General features: G+C 43.0%; 1 protein-coding gene across 2 annotated transcripts in view; it reads right to left on the bottom strand.

The window, feature by feature from the left end:
* MYOZ2 (myozenin 2) overlaps positions 1-689 on the bottom strand; it is a 33407-nt gene extending 32718 nt beyond the window's left edge. Inside the window, exons 1-2 of one of the 2 annotated variants that reach the window (XM_056116941.1) lie at positions 532-689; positions 290-359 (exon numbers count right to left, since the gene is read on the bottom strand). The gene's annotated coding sequence lies outside the window, so the exon portion shown is untranslated. The remainder of the gene's footprint in view (positions 1-289; positions 360-531) is intronic. The other variant, XM_056116939.1, reaches the window with a different exon arrangement.
* Between the last annotated feature and the right edge of the window lie 20633 nt (positions 690-21322).

Here is a 21322-nt window from a genome sequence, read left to right on the forward strand (position 1 = left end):
CAAAACGAAGAGCTCATTTGGAGTGTTTAAGAGCTGTCCTTATTGAAAGAAGGCATGTTTGTTATTTAAGATGTCATTGTTGCTTGGGACTGAGACACTCTGACTGGCATTCCCTATCTGGGGATACAGCCTGGCATTCAGGGACGGATGATGTTCGAGTGAGCAGAGGCTGATACCCACTGTGCCAGACCCCGTCTTATCTAATGCCCTGGTACCATGATCATCAAGCAGTGAGAGAGAATGACAGAGCTTGCTGCCCTCCCCTCCCTCGCTCTTTCCCACAGTTTACTTCACTCTTTCCTCGTTTTCCCCACTGGCCTTCCTGGGCACCAACGTCTCGAGACATCGATTCCAGCACACTGTAAGAATGAGGAAAGAAGCCCAGATTCAACCAGAACTCTTAGGTGATGACATTTTACTAGTGGCATCAACAGCTGTCTGTTAAAGCAAAGAATGCCTATGAATGAGTCACAGCTCTGAACTGTCTTGGACAACTGACTAATAAAACATTTGAGGAGGCGGTCGACTCACCTTTGTCTCTGAGCTGTGCTTTGCAGCAGGGAGGTGTCCCGATTTGTGGCAGAAGGACTGAAGATGGGGTTGGGATGGCAATTGTGCTGGCTGGTTCTTATCCCTGAGCCTGGGACGGCATGGTCCCTAGCTCTGACTCAAACTGGGGATTGAGCCTTTCTGAAGAGACTGGCATCCAGCTGACATCAACGGACTATATATAGCTACGAATACTTCAGCTACTCATATCTTCCTGGCGAAAGGGAGGAACGAAGAAAGATTACGTTCTCTCCATTGTGTCTCTAGCTTGCGCCACGGGTGAATGAACTTGAAGAAAGTTTTCAGGAATCCCCTGCACATTGGAGAGGGAGTCACCTAAGGGGGAGGTGTGCCACACATAGGGCTATTACTCACTCTTAGGCTATATCTTAAGGGGAGTGAGCAGGGACGTTTTCATGAATGGGAACCAAACAAGAGGTTATTACCCATTCAAGTGGAATGATGAACAGTAATATCTATGGGGTTCCTGAGAAGAAGGGACTAATGGAGCTGCGACATCTCTTAAGGAGTGAGAACTTATGCTAGGTTCAGAAAGAAAAAAGCAATATTTAAACAGTTGGGGTGTCCTTTGGGATGGATATTAGAGGGAGAGGTGTGTAGCTTAGGTTCATAATAGGGTCATGATTTCAGAGAGAATAGTGTCTACATAGAGAATGTAGCACTGTATCACTGTCCTCTCATTGTTCATCGATTTGCTGGAGAGGGCACCAGTAACGTCTCCACTGTGAGACTTTTTGTTACTGCTTTTGGCATATTGAATACATCACGGGTAGCTTGTCAGGCTTTGCCATGCGGCTGGGATACTCTCAGTAGCTTGCCGGGCTCTCTGAGAGGGGCAGAGGAATCAAACCCGGGTTGGCCATGTGCAAGGCAAACACCCTACCCGCTATGCTATTGCTCCAGCCCTACATAGAGAATAGTGTCTATAATGTCGATCTCTGGCAATATGGATCAGGGAAGGACTGATGGGAAGGATGGGGTAGGAGGGTTGGAAGGTCGGACCTGAGGACTCCTCACTGCTCTTGGAGCTCAGAAGTTTGTTCCCCTTTCTGGATTTTTCCTTTGACTATGTCAAAGGACCTTGGTTTCTTCCAACACACATGTCTCCTTCTAGAGAATAATTAGGATTCTGCTCATCTTTCCAGTTATCCTCACACCTTTTCTCAGTCAACCTCCCGCATGAGCAGCTGAGCATGACCAGGTGTGATACCGCCCCCCCCCAAAAAAAAAACCAAAACAGAACAAATCAAATCAACCTATAGAAGACACTGAGTAACATCTCCAGTTGCTAACTCAGCTTTGTTCATCACCCTATGTATTTTTTCTATCAATTAACAGTCAAGTGAAAAAAGAAATGATGGGAACTCCCCAAATCAGAAGTCTTATAAAGATAAAAATCCGAAAGGGGGGTGGAGAAGAAGTGGTTCAGTGGCAAAATCACCTGCTTTGTAGGTGTGAGGCTGTGAGTTTGATCCCTGAAGCTGCCTACATGCAGTCTCTGCTGATGCCCATAAGCAACACAGCCAAGTGTGTGAGCAAATCCCAGTCACAGCAATAACACCATTGCCAGAAGGAAGGGAGGCACACTTATGCTCTCACACATAAACTTGGCCCAGAGGTAAATGATTTAGGATGGGTGTGATTATATTATCAACAGGGCCTCAGTTACGTGCTAAACTTCAACTCCATTATCTTAAAAATCCATAAAAGGGGGATGAAGAGATAATACATGGTTATGGTAGCTTGCCTTGCATGCGGGTGATCTGGGTTCCATCTCTCGCACCAGATATGGTCCCTGAGCTCTGCCAGGAGTCATCCCTGAGTGATACAGGAGTGATCCAAAGCATCCCCTTCTCCACAAAACACCTCCTGCATGGATTGCTCTACCTTTAGTCAGCACATTCACATTTCAGTTAACTGGTGAATGTCATTCCTCCAGACCAGGTCCTGATTTTGCCCAGACTTCTTTTGCTGACATCGCAGGTGTTGGAACTCAGAGTCAAATGAAGTTCAAGAGAGGGAAGGAAATTAAATAGCATTCTTGTGACCATATGTCCTGTTAAAATACAGAGGCTTGATTACTGACAGAAGGAAAAAATGGTTACTGGGTAACATCTCCGCTATTTTTTCTTTTTTGCCACAAGAACATGTCAAAATTATTTTATCTATCACCCTATCTCTATCATTTATATATGATAATTTTTTTCTACTAAACTTCAAATGGTTTGGGCTTTGTTTATATCTTCAGCAGCAATAATTATGCTGGTATATGTTGAACGCTCAATATTCATAGGTGGAATGAATCAACATTCAATGACTGAAATGCGTGGGTTGGAAATTAGTAGTGGAATGCATTCAAGGTTTGGAATAGGTTTTCAATTCTTCTATTATGTCAAATTCTTGGGAAAAAAACAGGATGGTAGTAAATGATTCGGCACTTGAGTGTAAGAGGATAATGGGCATTATGGGAGAATTTTGTTTTGAATGAAATTAAAATGGATTATACATGTTGGTGCCTGATCATGAGAGTGACAATTCAAGATAGTAGGTGGTAAATCTAAGTTAACCTGTGACAATTATTTCAAGAAAATGAATGCTCTGAAGATATCAATTAGGTGCTAATGAGAAATTATTTTAGCCAAAGTTAATGAAATAAATTTCCTCTCAAAATTTCTTAATTGTTCTTATATTCCAGACTACTGCATCTATGAAGTATATTATTAGTCGAGTCTCTCAATCTCATTACTTTTCTCTATTTAATTTTATTTTGGGCTGAAGCGATGGCACAGCGGGTAGGGCATTTGCCTTGCATGCAGCCAACACGACTGACCTGAGTTTGATTCCTCTGCCCCTCTCGAAGAGCCCGGCAAGCTACCAAGAGTATCTCGCCCGCATGGCAAAGCCTGGCAAGCTACCCATGACATATTCGATATGCCCAACACAGTAACAAGTCTCAAAATGTTACTGGGCCCACTCGAGCAAATCGATGAACAGCAGGAGGACAGTGACAGTGACAGTGAATTTTATTTTGAAATTTTATTTTATTTTGAAATTTAAAAAAAATATACAGTGGCCAGGGATCAAATGTACAAGATATATGGTCTCACTAAGCGCCAGTCACAGCTGCCTTTTCTTATCCTTAAAATGGAAATTACAGGACTGGAGAGATAATACAGGGGTTAAGGAGCTTGCCTTGCATGTAGCCAACTCCAGTTTGATTCCCCAGCACTATCTAGGGTTCTCAAAGCACCACCTGGAGTGACCTCTGAGCACAGACCCAGGAGTAAACCCTAATTATTGCCGGTTGTGGCCCCCAAACCCCAAACCTCAAAAATTAATATAAATAAAATGGAGATTACATAAGGTCAAGATGGGTAAAGCTTTGCAAGTGGGAGACGCAAGTTCAATTTCTGACACCTTCTGGTCTCCTGGGCACTGCTAAGAATGACTCCTGAAGCCATTCCAGCCCATGGGAGGTCAGTGCAAGGCTGGGAGGGTTGCCCTCGGCTCTGCTATTGGGCACTGCAGGATGCAACAGTGTACCATCTCCAGCACCCGGCTGGATGTGTGTGAGCACAGAAGTTCAAGGGTGCCACCCCCAGTGAACAAAGAAACTAAATGGAAATAAGCATCAGAACTAGGAGCATAAGCCCCAGTAAGTGGTGTGTGATTACCACAGCAATCCCCACAAATAGGATGTGCATGAGCCTGCTAGTGAAACCCATAGCAAACGCAGCCCTGGTGCAACCTAGGCAAGTGATGGGACCAGCAGTGAAAGCATGTGTGACCCCCGGCAACAGCAACAAAATAAAAAGGGGGGATAATAGGCACATAGCCACACACATACACATGCATATGTATCTCCAGAACTCCCAGTCTTCCCTTCCTTCCTTTCTTTCTTCCTTCCTTTCTTTCTTTCTTTCTTTCTTTCTTTCTTTCTTTCTTTCTTTCTTTCTTTCTTTCTTTCTTTCCAAATGTAGGAGTACTGCTATTTATTCAGCCACTAGCTTAGCTGATTGAATTGGGAATGAACTGCACCTTACTTTTTTTTTTCATTTTTTATAATTTTATTTATTGAATCACCGAGAGAACAGTTACAAAGCTTTTGGGTTTAAGTCTCGTTCATACAATGAAACACCCATACCTTCACCAGTGTCCATTCTCCACCACCAAAACCCCCAGTCTACCCCCATCCCACATCCTCCCACTACCTGTGGGGCAGATGATTTCCACATTACTCTCTCTACTTTTATTACGGGCTGGAGCAATAGCACAGCGGTAGGGCATTTGCCTTACAAGCAGTCAACATGGCCCACTCGAGTTCGATTCCTCCGCCCCTCTCGGAGAGCCCAGCAAGCTACCGAGAGTATCTCGCCCGCACGGCAGAGCCTGGCAAGCTACCCGTGATGTATTCGATATGCCAAACACAGTAACAACAAGTCTCATGATGGAGATGTTACTGGGCCCACTCGAGCAAATCGATGAACAATGGGAGGACCGTGACCGTGACTTTGATTACATTCAATATTTTGACACCAGACCCACCATTATTATTTGGGATTTTACCCCAACACTCAGATCTGCTGAGAAGGCAACTGTAGACAATTTGTTTTCTATTGTTGGTTATGAATAACATATGGTGTCACGTGGCTGCAGTAGGGACCACACGATTTTGGAATTCGGAAGTTTTTTTTTGGGGTCACACCCAGTGATGCACAGGAGTTACTCCTGGTTCATGCACTCAGGAATCACTCCTAGCGGTGCTTGGGGAACCATATGGGATGCTGGAAATTGAACCTGGGTTGGCTGCATGCAAGGCAAACGCCCTACCCGCTGTGCTATTGCTCCAGCCCCTGGAATTTTGAAGTTTTAACAATTATATATGGAGGGATTTCTGCCAAAACCTGCTGGGTTCCGAGATTTGTTCCTGAGTCTCTGGGATCATGGCCCTTAAGCAGCTTGATCAGGAGCCAGAAAGGCCATTCATGGACAGCAACTCGGAGTCTCGTTGGGGTGGGGAGGAAAGGGCTGGCTCTACCCTCATCCTGTGAGGCCCCACATGTCTTGTCACTGAGGGCCCAAACCTGACTGCCCAATGGCCTCTGGAGGATGGCAGCCACCAAGCCGCCTAGGGGGAGCAGGCGGAGGGACAAGACCCTTTCCCCCCTGGGGTGACCTGGCTATAATAACCTACTGCGGGGTCCGGACATGTTTCTGCCAAAAGCCACTGGGTTCCAAGATTTGTTTCTGAGTCTCTGGGATCATGGACGTTAAGCAGCTTGATCAGGAGCCAGAGAGGCCATTCGTGGGTGACAACTCTGGGTCTCACTGGGGTGGGGAGGAAAGGCCCGGCTCCACTTCCATCCCATGAGGCCCCACGTGTCTCGTCACTGAGGTCCCAAACCTGACTGTCCAATGGCCTCTGGAGGATGGCAGCCACCGAGCCACTTCGGGGGAGCAGGCGGAGGGACAGCACCCTTTCACCCCTGGGGCTGCCTGGCAAGAGTAACCTACTGTGGGTCAGTCTTCCCTTTCTGTCTCTGTGATGTGCTTCCAGTTTCGTGTTGTGTTCAGTTCTACACAGCTTCAGCAGGAAGCAACGTCCTCAGTGGGTGGTAATAGTTTATGTTCACTTTAATTTCCAAAATGAAACAAGATCTTTTCAAAGCCCTCGAATGTTTCTAAGGAACATGATAACTTCTTTTGCTTGTGTTTCAAGGAGACTTAAAATTGCCTTTGCCTTGCCTCTTTAGCTCACTATACACATCCCGCTGGCTGCTTTCTGGTCACTTTCTGGTTTCTGAGGCATTTTTTGAGTATTGAAAAGAGAGAACGAGTCATGGACATTGAAGTTCTTCGTTAGTGTATGTTATCCACTTGGCTGAGTGCCACAAAGGTTACATTTAAACTAAACTTCATGGTTTATTCTGAGGCATTTCTGGATGGCCTCCCTGGCAGTCATCTGAACATTTAAATAGAGTTACAGTGAATAGATTTCCAGTTCCTGGGTTTCCAAGTGGATGGTGATGCAACATCCTGTCAATTGTCAATCTGTGATTTCTCCTTGCTCTCTCCACGATGTTCCCTGCAACTCCTGTCTCCCCATCCATGATGGGGAGTAGCCTCTTTCCACCACATTGCATACACACACACACACACACACACACACACACACACACGCACACAGACCCACTAGAAAAAGAAGATCCTGCCTTCAGGATTCATGTCCACCTCTGTTCTGCTGACCCTACCAGCCCTCAAAGCTCCTGCTGACCCCAATTTAAGCTGGGCAGTTCTTCATTCTTCACCCAAAGGCTCTAAGAGTTTTTAATGAACTGCTGTCAAAGACAAAGGCCAGGGGCTTTTCTTCTAGGCCAATCCATGGGATTCTCATGGTCAAATGTGGTACCTTGGGAAGCTGCACAGGATGAAGTTTTTGGCAGAACCTTTACAACAATCCTGTAACCAAGGGATTTTAAAGGTTGGGGCCACATTCCTGGGTCATTGCCAACCCTTTTACCATCCATGAAAAAAGGGAAAAGTATTAGATAAAGTGAATTGAACTGCCATCATACTTCCTTAAACCCACACATGCCATGACCGCCTGGGAAAGGTGGCCTGATTTGGCTGTGGCAAACAAGGGCCCTTCAGTCAAGCGATAAACAAGGACCACGTGATCCTCCTCTGATTGAGCACTTGTGTGTGAATTCTGTGGTTCTTCAGGCCCCAGTTTCAGTCTCTGTTCAGTGGCTATGGGAAGTCAGAGACCAGAGCAAGAACCAGGAGACACAGGGCCTGGGTGGGGGCCTCCTGGTCTGCTAGGTGGGTAGACATACTTTCTCAGGATGAAGGGTTGGCTCTGGGTTGATGCTCATAAATCCCAAGGAGGGGCAGTAGCCAAGCTAGTGTGGAGTGATGCTTCTAGAAGGATCAGGGTTCTTAGGGGGGAATGTGAGGGTGCTCACTCCTATTAGTTCTCACTGGGCCATTTTGACCCTGAGATACATGGCAAATCATGCACCCCAGGCTTCAAGCTGCCTCTCCAGCCCAAGGATCGGTTCTTGACTTGTCCTCATGGCCTAGAACGTGGTGCTCACTCTGGGAGAAGGAATCTGTTTAAAACTCTGGTGAGACTGACAAGAGAAGTCTGGGCTTGAGTGTGTGCAAAATGCCCCAGACCTTCTCCTTGATGGATAAGGGACATTTAATGTCCTTCATGGTTTCTATTTCTCTTTATACAACTGACAACCAGTCTCCTTAACAGCTAATAACCAAGGCAGAAGGGGCCGTGCTCTGGTGATCATCCTCCAACTAAGGCAAAATGATGCAAGATTGTGGAGTTTGCAACTGGTCTCCTTGCGGGAAACACTTAAGGGCACCAAACAGGGAAACTGAGGGGCTCTTTAGTTCCTGTTTGCTGGCCATTGCCCCTGTTTCACAGATAAGGAGGCTAATGTATCAAACAGATTAAGTAAAATTCCCCTAATACATGGGGAAGGAGTGATAGTACTGAGGGTACAGCATTTGCCTTGTGTGTGACTGAACAGGGTTTCATCCCCAGCATCCCATATGGTTCCCTGAGCCTCTAGGAGTTATCCCTGAGTAAGCCCTGAGCACTGCTGCGTGTAGCCCCCAAACAAAACAAAATAAAGCCACAAAAATTCATATGACAGCACACTCATAAATTATAGATATGATATTTAATTTATTTATTTTGTTCTGGGAACTCCCCTGGTGGTGCTCAGGGCTTACTCCTGGCTCTGTGCTCAGAATTCACTCCTGGCGGGCACTGGGGGGAACCATTTTCCAGGACTTGAACCCGGATTGGCCACATGCAAGCAAGCACCTTACCCACTGCCCTATCTCCTCAGCCCCTAGAGATGGGATTTGAAAAAACTTTCTGATACAGGTACAGAAATTGATACTTTTTTAGTTTCTGAAAGATCTATATATTAATAGTTTTATTTTTGGAGGGAGTGGGTTTTGGATCACATTGGGCATGCTTGGGGCTATTTCCATCTCTGCAGTGAGAGGGACGGCTGTGTGCCCATGCAATTCTTCAATTCTTGGGATTTAAACGGGGTCCACAGGATGCAAGACAAGGGCCTTAGCCTCTGTTCTAGGTCTTTGGCCTCATACCTTCTTGACAAAGATCAAAAAGCAGAGGTAAAAATGATCAGAATCTTATTTCAATGTATTTATTATTGATTCCCTTCAGAAATTATTACTCCCCCACACAATTGGGGCCAAGAAATTTTTACTTGGAAATTTGTGACTCTTTTCCCAGTATGTGTTTTTCTGGCTTGCAAACTTCTAGAGTTCCTCCTGGTGTTTATTTTCAGGGTACTTTTCATACCCTCAGCTGTACAAATACGGGAGTTATTAAAATGCTCAACATAAACAAATGGCAGCGTGCTCTGAGCTGCTCCAACCTCTCCTTCCTTCCCTGGCTCAGAATCACACACATAAACACACTTACCACCTTCAGTGCCAAAAACGACAGCCCCAACCAACCCCATGTAAATCACCCATTTACAGGCAAGTCTCCCATTTTTACATGTCTTCCTCTACAAATTTATTTCTTTTACTTAAGCATTTCCTTCTTGGGGCTTCAATGACGTCTTATGGTAAACCAGGGAGGAAAGGAAATAAATTAAGCCAAAGTCCAGCAACTCAAGCTCAGATGCAAACAAACCTAATCAGGTTAGGAACTTGAAAAGAAAGAACGTTTCATATACAGGAATATTAAGAAACAGGTTGCCAAAGAAAACCTGCAAATCACTTTTTCTTCCTCTGCTTACATAATCCCAGCATTTATCCAGAAATTCGTCACATTTCCTTTCACAAGACTAGCCAGGCTGTATTTTTCCTATGGTCTACAGAAGCATTTTCTTTGTTTTCTTACCTATAAGAAAACCTATCCCTGCCTTTACATACATATTTATCAGTACCTACGGTAATATAAAAATATATGAAAGAAAATATAGAGGGTTTTAAAAAGAGAATATATGTCTACTCAACAAACACTGTAGGCAGGGTCCTTCTGGGCTCCGGGAACTACATTCTTGTAGCATCACATTCTCTGTCCCAAGCATTCCCATGCTTGCACAGCTCACCAAGGAGAGCCAGCACTATTGCCTGGATTCCCAGAACTCCCAAAAAGGTCCTCCCCCACCAACTTAGACTAGTTAACAAGACACTGCTCATGTGGCAGAGAACAGGCCTAGCGAGGGTTTGATCCATGGCACTGCAGGCCTCACCCCAGCACTACCAAGTATTCCCTTCTCTGCATATATATATATATATATATATATATATATATATATATATATAATATATATATATCACAAATCACAAATCATCCTGTTATTCATCGATTGTTGCCTCGAGCAGGCCCCAGTAACGTCTCCTTCAGCCTTGCCCTGAGATTATATTCAAGGCTCTTTAGGAGAATGAGACCCATCATTGTTACTGGTATTTGGCATATTGGGTATGCCAAGGGGAGTTTGCCAGACTCTGCCCTGTGGGCAGGCTACATTCAGTAACCTGCCAGTTTGTCCAAAGTAGGAATGAGATAATAAGATGTCATAATAAGATATATATATATATCAGAAGTTTAATGACAGAGTTCTGACAGTTATTTATCATGAGTTTGAGTGTCTGTAGCACAACTTTAAAATAAAGGACAATGTTAGCATCGCAATACCAATGTCATAGGTATTGCGTTGGATGTGGCTGCCATGACGCTTGATATAGTAATACATGTTCATTATTACTTTGGTGAACATCTAAAAGTTGTACATTGGCAGGAAAATAAGAATGGGTCACTTCAAACTATATGAAGTTGGCTTGATTCCCCTTGGCAGATGGACTGCACAGAGTGGGCAAGTCACATGCCAGGCTCACAGGTAAAAGAGCAGAATGGTTCCTTAATGGATACAGACAAGCTATGACTTGGGCTTCCATAGTCACACACACACACACACACGCACACACACACACACACACACACACACATGTAAAGCTTGGATAGGTCGGAAAAGGGATTTCCAGGAAAGAAAGCTTCCATAAGGAAAGAGTAATGGGTCTAATGTTTGCGATAGGTATAAGTCCTTTGTGGCAGTTATTTATCAGTGCACCAGAACCTAATGTCATCCACAGCATCTGAATTAAATGGTATGAACAACATTCAAATTGAATGAATAACTCTCCTTATTCTGGGTCCTTTCTCACCATTTAACCTTCCATTGACTAGTTTCCCTGAATCAACTTACCACTCTCTTTCCTCATTAAACTATGACATTTTTTAGAATTAAATTGTCACTTTCTGAGACACATTGGATGGATAATTGCATAAAGAAATATTGAATGAATAATTGCTGAGTGAATAAATGGATGATGAAGCCAATGTTAAATAAACTGGAAAAGAACTAGGAGAGAACAATATTGAGAGAGACGAGGAAGAATTTCAGGGCATCACAGAGAGACCCCTGAGAATCACTTGATCACTTGACATCCTGTTACTCATCAATTTGCTCAAGCGAGCGCCAGTAATGTCTCCATTTGTCCCTGTCACGTGCTAGTGTAGCCCAATGGTGTCTGCTCTTTCTAGGAACACGAAGAGCCTCAAACCAATTGACAAAGAATTCTGACCACCTTGTAGGTGGGCGGCCATGCGGTCTTTTGACATCCTGTGGAATCCAGTCGGTAATAGCTCTAATCCAGCGGTCATCACCAAATCTCATTACGTGTCCATCCCATCTGATTTTTGACGCATTGGCAGATGAGACAGCATTCTGATTCTTGACGTCGATGGAGGTCAGAACTCCGGATTCTTTCTCTCATTTAAGTGAAGCATGATACTCCAAGCATAGCTCTTTCAATTTCTCTTTGAAAGCCCGAATAGCATTTTAATCCTGTTTTCTTAGGGCCCAGGTCTCTGAGGCATATGTTAATGCAAGAACAGTGGAATCGAAGAGATGTGCTTGGAGCTGGAGATTCTTCATTCACTTAGCTATTTCTTGGACGCTCTTGAAGGCATTCCAAGGTGCTCTCTTCCTCCTGCGCAACTCAGGTGCCAGGTCATTTGTCATGTTGACTTCTCGACCTAGGTATACATAACTGTTGCATTTAGAGATGTTCGTTCAATTGAGAATGAATGGAACCTCAGGAATAAGACCATTTCTCATAAACATTGTCTTCGTGAGATTCAACTGCAGTCTGACCTTTCCACACTCATGGTCGAAGTCGGCCAGCATTTGTGCCGCTTGGCTAATGTTTGGTGTTATTAGAACAATGTCATCAGCAAAGTGGAGGTGGTATAGTTGCCGACTGTCTATCTTCACTCCCATTCCTTCCCATTCCAGTCGTCGTATGACGTTTTCAAGGGTGGCACTGAAGAGTTTCGGTGAAATAGTATCACCCTGCCGAACCCCTCTCTTGACATGGATGATCACTTCCTTGTAGAATGGTGAGATCCTGGTAGTGAATCGGTAATACAGCTCATGGAGGATCCTGATGTATTGAGTTTGAATGCCCTCTTTGGCTAGGACTTTGATGACTGCTCCCATCTCAAAAGAATTAAAGGCCTTCTTTAAATCAATGAACGTTAGACAGAGAAGCATCTTAAACTCCTGAGAAGCCTCAATGAGCTTGGTTATCGTGTGGATATGGTCAATTATGCTGAATCCTTTGTGGAACCTGGCTTGCTCGCATGGTTGTCCTTCATCTAGTGTTCTTCCAATCCTATTCAGGATGACTCAAGTGAGCAGCTTATAGATGACAGACAACAGGCAGATCAGGCGATAGTTGCCAATGTCGTGGATGTCTCCCTTCTTGTACAGTAGTATAGTCCTGCTGGTTTTCTATTGGGATGGAATCTTGCATTCAAACATGTAGCGTGTGAAGAACTGAGCCAGTGTATTGATGAGTACTGATGGCAGGTTCTTCAGGTGTTCACGTCTGACCTTGTCTGGGCCAGGTGCTGTTTGTTTCTTTACCGACGAAATGGTGTGTCAGATTTCGGAAGGGAGAATGTTGGGAACGACATATCCATCCTGTGGAATTTGATATGTGGGCAGGTGGATGTGGCTATCAAAGAGATCCAAGTAGAAGTTATGGATAATATTCTTCATTGCCCTTCTGGAATTTGTGATAGATCCATCAGGACGTTGGAGGATAGTCATCTTGGTCTTGTAGTTGGCAAAGGACAGGCGGGCATTGCGAATGCTTTTCCCAGCTTCTGCCGCATCTACCAGCACTGCTGCTCTTCTCTCTTTGAGATCTTCCTTTATTGCTTTTCTGTACTGCTTTGTGAGCTCTAATGTTCGCTTGCAGTTGCCTGAGGTTTGTGCCAAGCCACGTTGGTGAATGAAATATAGAGTTTTTGAAGACAGGAGTCATTTTGTGGTTATCTCTCTCTCTCTCTCTCTCTGTATTTCTCGCACAGTCATGGAGGTGCTGAACCAGTCGATCATATTCCTCATTAATGTTGTCAATGACGCCATCTTCCCATGTTGCCACAATAGTGCCAAAGAGCTCCCAGTTGGTGGTCGTTCTGGGAGTTCTCTTCTTAAACTTTGTAGCCCTTTCTCCCCACTCTGTGAAGTAGAATTTTGCATGATGGAGACAGTGGTCCGATCCCGTTTGGACTTTTGGGACACCAGTGACATTGGTCAGGCAAAACCGTCGATTGAATATGATGTGGTCAATTTCATTGTGGAACTGTCCACCAGGAGACTCCCAGGTCCAACGTTTAGATTTGGCCTTCTGGAATTGTTAGTTACCATGCATGGTCTTGGTCAACATGATGAACTCAGATAATCTCTCACCCTGTTTGTTCCATTGGTCCCTATGTGGAGTTCTTCGGCTGATCTTCTCGGTCTTATCTTGGCATAAAAATCACAGACAATAATCTTGTAGAAGGTGTGGTCTTTATAGAACTTCTCCAGCTCCATGTAGAACTTTTCAATTTCTTCTTCATCCATAACTGGATGTTGGTGCATAGACAACGAAGATAGAAACTGCCAACAGTGGGCCACATCTGTTCAAGTGTAATCATCTGATTTGGGTTGTTAGGCATTCGAATGAATCAATGCTTATGGCCAAGTTCGTGTTGACAAGGACACCAACACCACCGACACCTCTTTTGTTGCATGTTCCGAAGAACAGTTCTTTTCCAGTGTGGAAAACGGTGTGATTTGATTGATGCCTTCTCATCTCACTCAGACCAATGATGTCGTATTTGATCTTTCACTCTTGTACCATCAGGTCCTCGATGGATGTATCCAATGCCAGTGTACATGTGTTGAAAGTACAGACAGTCATTTTTGTCCTTCTTCTTTTTGGCAGCCTAGTTTGGTTTTGAGATTTTATCAGCCTCTCCTTCCTCATCCTTCTTAACGCTGCTGTATTGGTTGCTCTTTCAGGGTCAGGGGAATGAGACCCATTGTATTTACTATTTTTGGCATATCAAATACACCACAGATAGCTTGCCAGGCTCTACTGTGCGGGAGGGATATTCTTGGTAGCTTGCAAGACTCTCCGAGAGGGATAGAGGCTTTAGGGTGGCCTCTAATCTCCCTTGCAGGTGTTCCCATGGTTCAAACCATATTTGAACCCTATCAAATGTGGTGTGGCAATTCTGGAAGATGGGTATTAAGTGTCTTATGATGTGTCTGGAAAGCATCTTGGAGCGTGGAGGTGGCTGGATAGTGGAGGTAGTGGAGGTCTGCTGGTGAGGTATTTATCTGGTAACAGTAGGGTGGGTCTTCTGTGTGTAATCCCTGGGTTGCCAGAGGTTGGTGGAAGCAGACAGGGCATTCTGCGAATGACAGGAGAAAAGGTGGTTGTGTTATGTAAGAACTGGTCATTGGAAGAATTCAGACACTTTTCTTGGGAGGGGGCCTTCCAGGTACTTAAGTGACCCAGGAGCATCTCCTAGCAACACTCTGGTCAATGGGACTGGTGAGATTGCTCTGGCCAAAGGATATGGTGCTGCTTTGGGCTCCGTGTTGCCAAGTGACCACCAGAGTCAGTGCTCAGAAGTCTCCAGAGATGCATCCAGGAACGCTGAGATGGTCAAGTGGTGCCAGGGCTTGAGCTAGAGTTGGTACATGAAGGTCACACAATCCAATCTCCATATTCTCTACTGGCCTTAGACACATCTTTTTAATGTGGGAGTAACAGAACTCACTTTTTTTTAAGTTTAAGGTAAGAATAAGTGGTCAAGAAGCACAAATGCAAATGGAAACTACTTATTTGTGATCATGAGCAAAAGTTAAGAGAGAGTTTGATTTTAGAAAGAAAAACAAGTTGTGTGGGATGGGGGTGAGGTACGTGTCTGTGTGTTTTGAAAAAGAAACTCAAACATGGTTTCGGAAATAAAATAAAAAATATTGACATATAAAACAATAAAAGTTCTCATCATTTGAGATTGGGTATGGCTTGTGAGAAAAGTAAGTCTGTGATATTTGGTCAACGGAGATAAATGCTGGTGGCAAGGAAGAAGTGCCAAACACGGCAAAAGTAAGTTTGTGTTGAGGTGGCCTCAGGGACAGATTGTTCAATGCAGAGGCCTTCCAGCATGCCACCCCAAGAGCACACAGTACTTGGGACAGTTTCTTGACAGGCTGGTTTCCAAATATCATTATTCTTAGGGAAGGAAGCTGTGGTCCATCTGCTCACAGAAATTACTCTTGAACCATTGACAAGTGACCTTATTAGGATAACCGACCTCTCGCCTGATCTTCTCACCTGTATTTCTAAAATGAACAAACCAGAATCTACATTCTGGTGGCCTGAAAACAGCTCAACATGAACATGTTTCAGACTGTCTAATTATATCATTCCACTCCAAATACTTCCACATTCTGACTCAGTATCAGAGAGCAGATACATAGCTACCCACCCAACACGATATATCTGAATTCCTTTTTTGGTCTTTTCTTTCTGTTAGTCCAATCAAGCATTTAGGAATTTTTAGGCCAGAGAGAGGAAGCCCATCCCTCCCAATCAAAGAGGGTAATTAATAATCTGGTTTGTTGGCTCTTGATGCCTGGTTAGACTGGGGGTGATGATAGTCAAAATGGATTGAGAGAATGTAAAACTCAGTCTTTTGTTCTTGGCTCTGTTTTCCAAGCTTGCAGCCAAAGCTGCAATCCCAGACTTCTTGCTCTTTGATGCTTTTCATTTTATATAACTGAGAAAATTATATTACAGTTGCATTTTTGTTGTTGCTATTTTTTGTTTGTTATTGGATCACTGCCAGCAGTGCTCAGGGGTAATCCTGGTGGTTCTTTGGGGACCATGCAGTACCTGTTGGGAATTGTACTTGGGCCTTGCACATATAAACATGTGCTCCAGCCCTTTCAGCTATTTCCTCAGCTCTAAAATCACATTTGGGCTTGGGGTTGTAGACATGTTAGGCCTTTCCTCAGTTTTTATTACTTTGTGACCCAAAGTTTCATTAACAACTATGTTTCTCCCTCTCTGCCAATTGACTACCTTCCTTGGCACATATCCACTGATTTTGTAGTGGCTTCACTCTAGAAGTATGTCTGCCCCTTTGATCATTCCCTGACTTTTCCAAGTAGAGTTCCTGCTTTTTCTTGGTATATTTTCTCTTCTGGTGTGTGTGTGTATGTGTGTTTCTATTCATATTATTGTATTCAGACTCTATCCTAACAATGCTCTCATGTTTTATTCCCCAGTAGATTGAGTCACTTTGTAACCCCGGTGTTTGAAATAGTATCAAAATATGATAGGTATACGGAAAATATTCCTTTAGTTATATGGTATGAAGCTTGGTGCTCAGCAGGAATGTAATATACTTTTGTTCTTTGCAGTGCTGTTCACCATCTAATTTCCAATCTAATCTCATAATTCTAGGATATACAATGTTATCCAGAAATAATGAGGACCTCAAGCTCCCATATTTTGTAACAAAACTCTGGATGATGAAATGGTGGGCATGCCAAGGAAACTCAACCTCAAGATATCTCAAATAAACACACAGATCATAACTCAAGAACAAATCTGTTGTATTATCTTTTTCTTGAAAGGCTTTATTTCTTGCCTCTAGAAAACCACATACTCCTGATTTTCCTCCTCGGTTCCTTCTTAGTTTATTCATTCAACAAATATTTATTAATCATTTGTCATAGATCAGGTGTTACTTTAAACACTGAGTAGTAAATAAAAATGTTTAAATTCCAATCTTCATGGTGCTTTCTTTCTAGTGAGAGATAAAAACACAAGGAAAATGGACTATAAGTTAGTCGTAAGAAACACGATAAAGCAAGGAAGCCAGGGAGCATAGTTGAGGGAGGGTGTATGATATTTTATGGAGTGATGACCACACTGGAAAGGTGATGTGTATGTAAAGCCATGAAGAAAAGGCAGGAGGAAGCTGTGAGGATATCTTAGAACACCCCAGGTAGAAGGTTAAATGCAAAAGTTCTGAGCTGGCAAGCATGCCTGAGATATTTGAGAAACGTGAAGAGAGAATCACACATACATACACACACACAAAGAGAGAGAGACAGAGACAGTGAGACTAGGAGGTTGGTCACAGGTAATTTGGGGCTTCATAAGGAACCTGAGGCAAATTGTGAGGGCTTAGAGAACTTTGTCCAGAGAAATGACATAGATGAACTTGACTTCTCATAGCAGCTCTCTAGCTGTTTTGTATAGAACAGACCTACCTCACTGGAGCAGAGACAGAGGAGAACACTTAGGTGATCTAAGTGGAAGATTGGTGGCTGATTAGTTGAAGCAGTGAGAAGTGATCAAATTTCAAATTGATTTTGAAAGCAAACCAATGTGATTTGTAGAGGAATTAGATATCGGGTATGAGAGAGCAAAAGGGTTCTGTGTTTTGGGGCTTGAATCATGGAAAGAATGGGCCTGAATAATGGGCAGAGTGGACATTAGGAAGATTGAGAAAATTGGTTCTTGGATGAAATGCCAAAAGCTCAAAGTTGGGCATGTCAATTTTGAGATGTCTATTGGACATCCAGCTGGAGATGCAGAGTAACCAACAGGATATATGAGCTTGAATTTCAGGAAGAAAACCAAGATGGAAATAGACATCAGATAGTTTTCTGTACTTAGATGATACTGAAATTCTTGTAAGTAAAAGAGTTCCTCCTTGTTAGTTGATATTCCATTTGTCTTTGAACCTTTCTCTTTCCTATTTATATTCATCTTCTCTCTTCCTTTCCTCTTTCTCTCACACTTCTTATGAAATCTGGTGAGTAAATCTGTCAGCAAATATTGGATCTACTTCAAGGGCTTAAAAAAGAAATTCAGAACTGATCCTACTAACTACCACCACCGTGATAACTCTGATCCATCTCTCTTAGAGTATCACAATAATTTCACACCTTTCCTTTCACATAATCTTCTATTTCCACATATACCTCCCCTAAAAAAGTCTATTATGAAAAGGTAACTGGAACCTTTTAAAAATTAAAATCAAATCATCGAACTTCTTTACTTAAAATACTCCAATAACTGTAGATTACAGAAGCAGAAATGCCATATGGAGGGAAAAAGCAAGAAGAGGAGGTCTGGAGGTATACATAGGAGTGAGGGAGGGTCAAGGTACCTGGGTCCCTCTGTGATGGAAAGGCAAATATATGTACATATCTATACCACTAGACCCAACACTACTGTAATCATGGGACCTAAGTTACAACAATTAAAAATATATTTGTCATAGAGTCAGGACATGAAGTCGAAGAGGAGCTAGGGTCAGTGGTCAAGGGACAGGGGCCAGAGTGGAGGGATTGGAGTGGGAAACATTGTAAGTCTGAAAACTAATTGTAAACAACTATGTAAATCATGGTGCCAAAAAACTAAACAACAAAAAGAAACTCCAATGACTTACTATCTTAGAATAAAAGCCAAGGATGATCTGAAAACTTCCTTCACAGTCTAGTTAGCAATTTAAGTCCTTTGATACTCTCTGTCCATACCTTCTATTCTCTTTCTTGCGTAATGCTATTCTACACTCCTAGGCTTCCTCGATTTTCTCAAACATTCTAAGCTATCATCTCTTCCAGAAACGCTTCCTTCTTAGATATCGATCTATCTGTGTGGCTCTTTCCCAAACTACCTCTGGGCACTTACTCAGTGCCACCATCCCAGTGATGCATTTCTTCACTAGCCTGTTTAAAATATAACACCTACTCTCCCTTCCCTGAGAATTCGTTATCTTCTCTCTGATTACTTTTTTTCCTTAAAACTTTCCATATTAAATTCAAGCACCACCAAGACATGAGTTATTGTTTTGTTCTCTACTGTCTCTCTAGTTCAAGAATAGTACATGATACACTGTTCGCAATTAATAAATGTGTTTTAATGAAATGGATAATGTGTTTTAATGAAATGGATGGGTGAAGTAAACGTGCAATCTAAGCACAATTAGTCTGCTTGCTATGTGAATGTTTCATTTTCATAGAGTCCCCTAGTTACCCCTCAAAAATCAGGGGCCAGAGACATAGCAAATGAACAAATACAAAGCATATGGGAAGCCTGGGTTCCATGCTGGAAGTGATCCCTGAGTTATGCTGGAAGTGATCCCTGAGCACAGAGCTTGGAATAGCCCCAAGAACCTGTACGTGTGATACACAGTCAAAATTAATGAACACAAAACCGCTAGTCAGACTCTTTTGAAGTAAAATGAAACACTGTAGGTGGTACTGTAGGATGGTATAATAGAAACTTTATGTGGGTGAGCCATACTAGATAACTATTTACCTGTTTATTATAGGGGCCACCCCCAGCAGCCCAGTGATACTCAGCTTAGATCTGGGCTATCTCTCCAGCCCAGCAGTCCTTGGGGATATTCTCCGGTATATCTCTCCCAAGAAGTATAGGTTCCAGATATGGGTGATTTGATCTCTTTAATTCCAAAGCCAAGACCCTAACCATCTCCCTTAATCTTTGGCCATTTCATCCTCTTATCCCAGTGTGTCAGATGAGCCTCATTTTTCATGTGCACCACATTGTGGAAAAGGTTAAAGAAGTGTAAATTAAAAAATTTCTAAAAATCCCAGCTGGAAAATCCTGAGTTCTAACAATGACCTATTAAGGCATTTTTCTCTTTGGGCATTTCTTCCTTGAATGAGTAGATTGTATCTTCTAACGGTGACTTATTATTGCACTTTTCTCTTTGGGCATTTCTTCCTTGAATGAACAGATCATATTTAAGAAAGCAGGGGCAGCAGAGGGGAATGGGAGATTTTACACATGGTTGGTTTAAGCTGAAATCTTCAAAAGGAGTCACATATTCTGTGAATGAGGAACACAGCAAGAATTCTATACTTAGTAACTCACTGAGAGGTGGTGATGCCATTCTAGGAAAATGGCTTCTAAAGATCTGAATGAACCAAGGCCTTCAGTTTCTCCTCAAGACGGAAACTAGTTGCTCAAAACTAGTTTAGTTGTGCTTCTTCACCTCCTTCCCTCAGTTTTCACAGGTACCATGTTACAGAGGTAGCACTGTAACACTGTCCTCCCGCTGTTCATCCATTTGCTTGAGCGGGCACCAGTAATGTCTCCATTGTGAGACTTGTTGTTACTGTTTTTGGCATATTGAATACTCCACAGGGAGCTTGCCAGGCTCTGCAGTGTGGGCGGGATACTCTCGGTAGCTTGCTGGGCTCTCCAAGAGGGATGCAGGAATCAAACCGGGTTGGCCGTGTGCAAGGCAAACACCCTACCCGCTGTGCTATCGCTCCAGACCATGTTACAGAGGTAGCTTAAGTAATCTTGTGTGCTTTTCCTTTTTTTGTTTATAGTTAATAGTTGTGTGCCTTTGTTTCACCTTATGTCTTTAATCCCTGGTTCCTTGGTATTTTGGGAAGCTTGAAACAACTGGGTCTGTTTCACCTCTCCTGGACTCCTGCCTGAAACATCTACCCAACACAATGAGTGGTTTGCTCAGACCTGAAATCGTAGGTTCCAACACGTTTCACATCTGGTTCATTCTAGCATGACTCTGCGTCATGCTTTAAGAAAACGGTTTAGAGCTCAGGGATTAGTCTCTTGTGAAGTGGCATTGTTCAGGCTGGGACAGTAGAACAGTGTGCTCCAAGCTCCTCCATAACTACTGAATTTGACTCTCAAGGCGTTTTGGAGTCAGAGAAGAATTAGGCAGCTTTAAAAACTGTGGTTTTAACTCTAGTGGTTACTTATCTGGAAATAATTAAGAGCAAACAATTCCTCTGGAGAGTGTAGAGATGAAAATTTCAAATAAAAGCTCTCCCGTTTCAAGAATGAAGAATGAAGAATGAAGTAAATATTTGCTTCATGAGAGACTGAGGCAGGTTGCTTTAGTCAGAAGGAGTGGTATAAACCAAGGTTAATATTATGTGCATATCTTTGAGAGCTGTCAGTGATTGACTGTGACATGGGAGGGGTGGAGAGTGGTGGAAATAGCAGGATGGATATTGGGTCTAAATTATGAAAAGTTCTGAATGACAAGGAATTGTATTTTAATCCATAGGCAATAGAAATCATTCAAGAATCCATCAATATAATAACAATGTGTTACAATTTTTATTTTACAGAAAAATAGATAACTGTGTAGAGGATAATTTTAAGGATGAAGAAAAGGGAGATAATGGCAAATAATGATTATTAGAATTGCCTGGAGACATCAATATAGAGCAGTAGTTGTGGGCGAAAAAGTTTAGATTTAGGACAATTTGTTTATCACCAAATATTTGTTGACTATTTTATTACT

This window comes from Sorex fumeus, unplaced genomic scaffold (assembly GCF_029834395.1).
Source record: "Sorex fumeus unplaced genomic scaffold, SorFum_2.1 ptg000033l, whole genome shotgun sequence".
NCBI lineage: Eukaryota > Metazoa > Chordata > Mammalia > Eulipotyphla > Soricidae > Sorex > Sorex fumeus.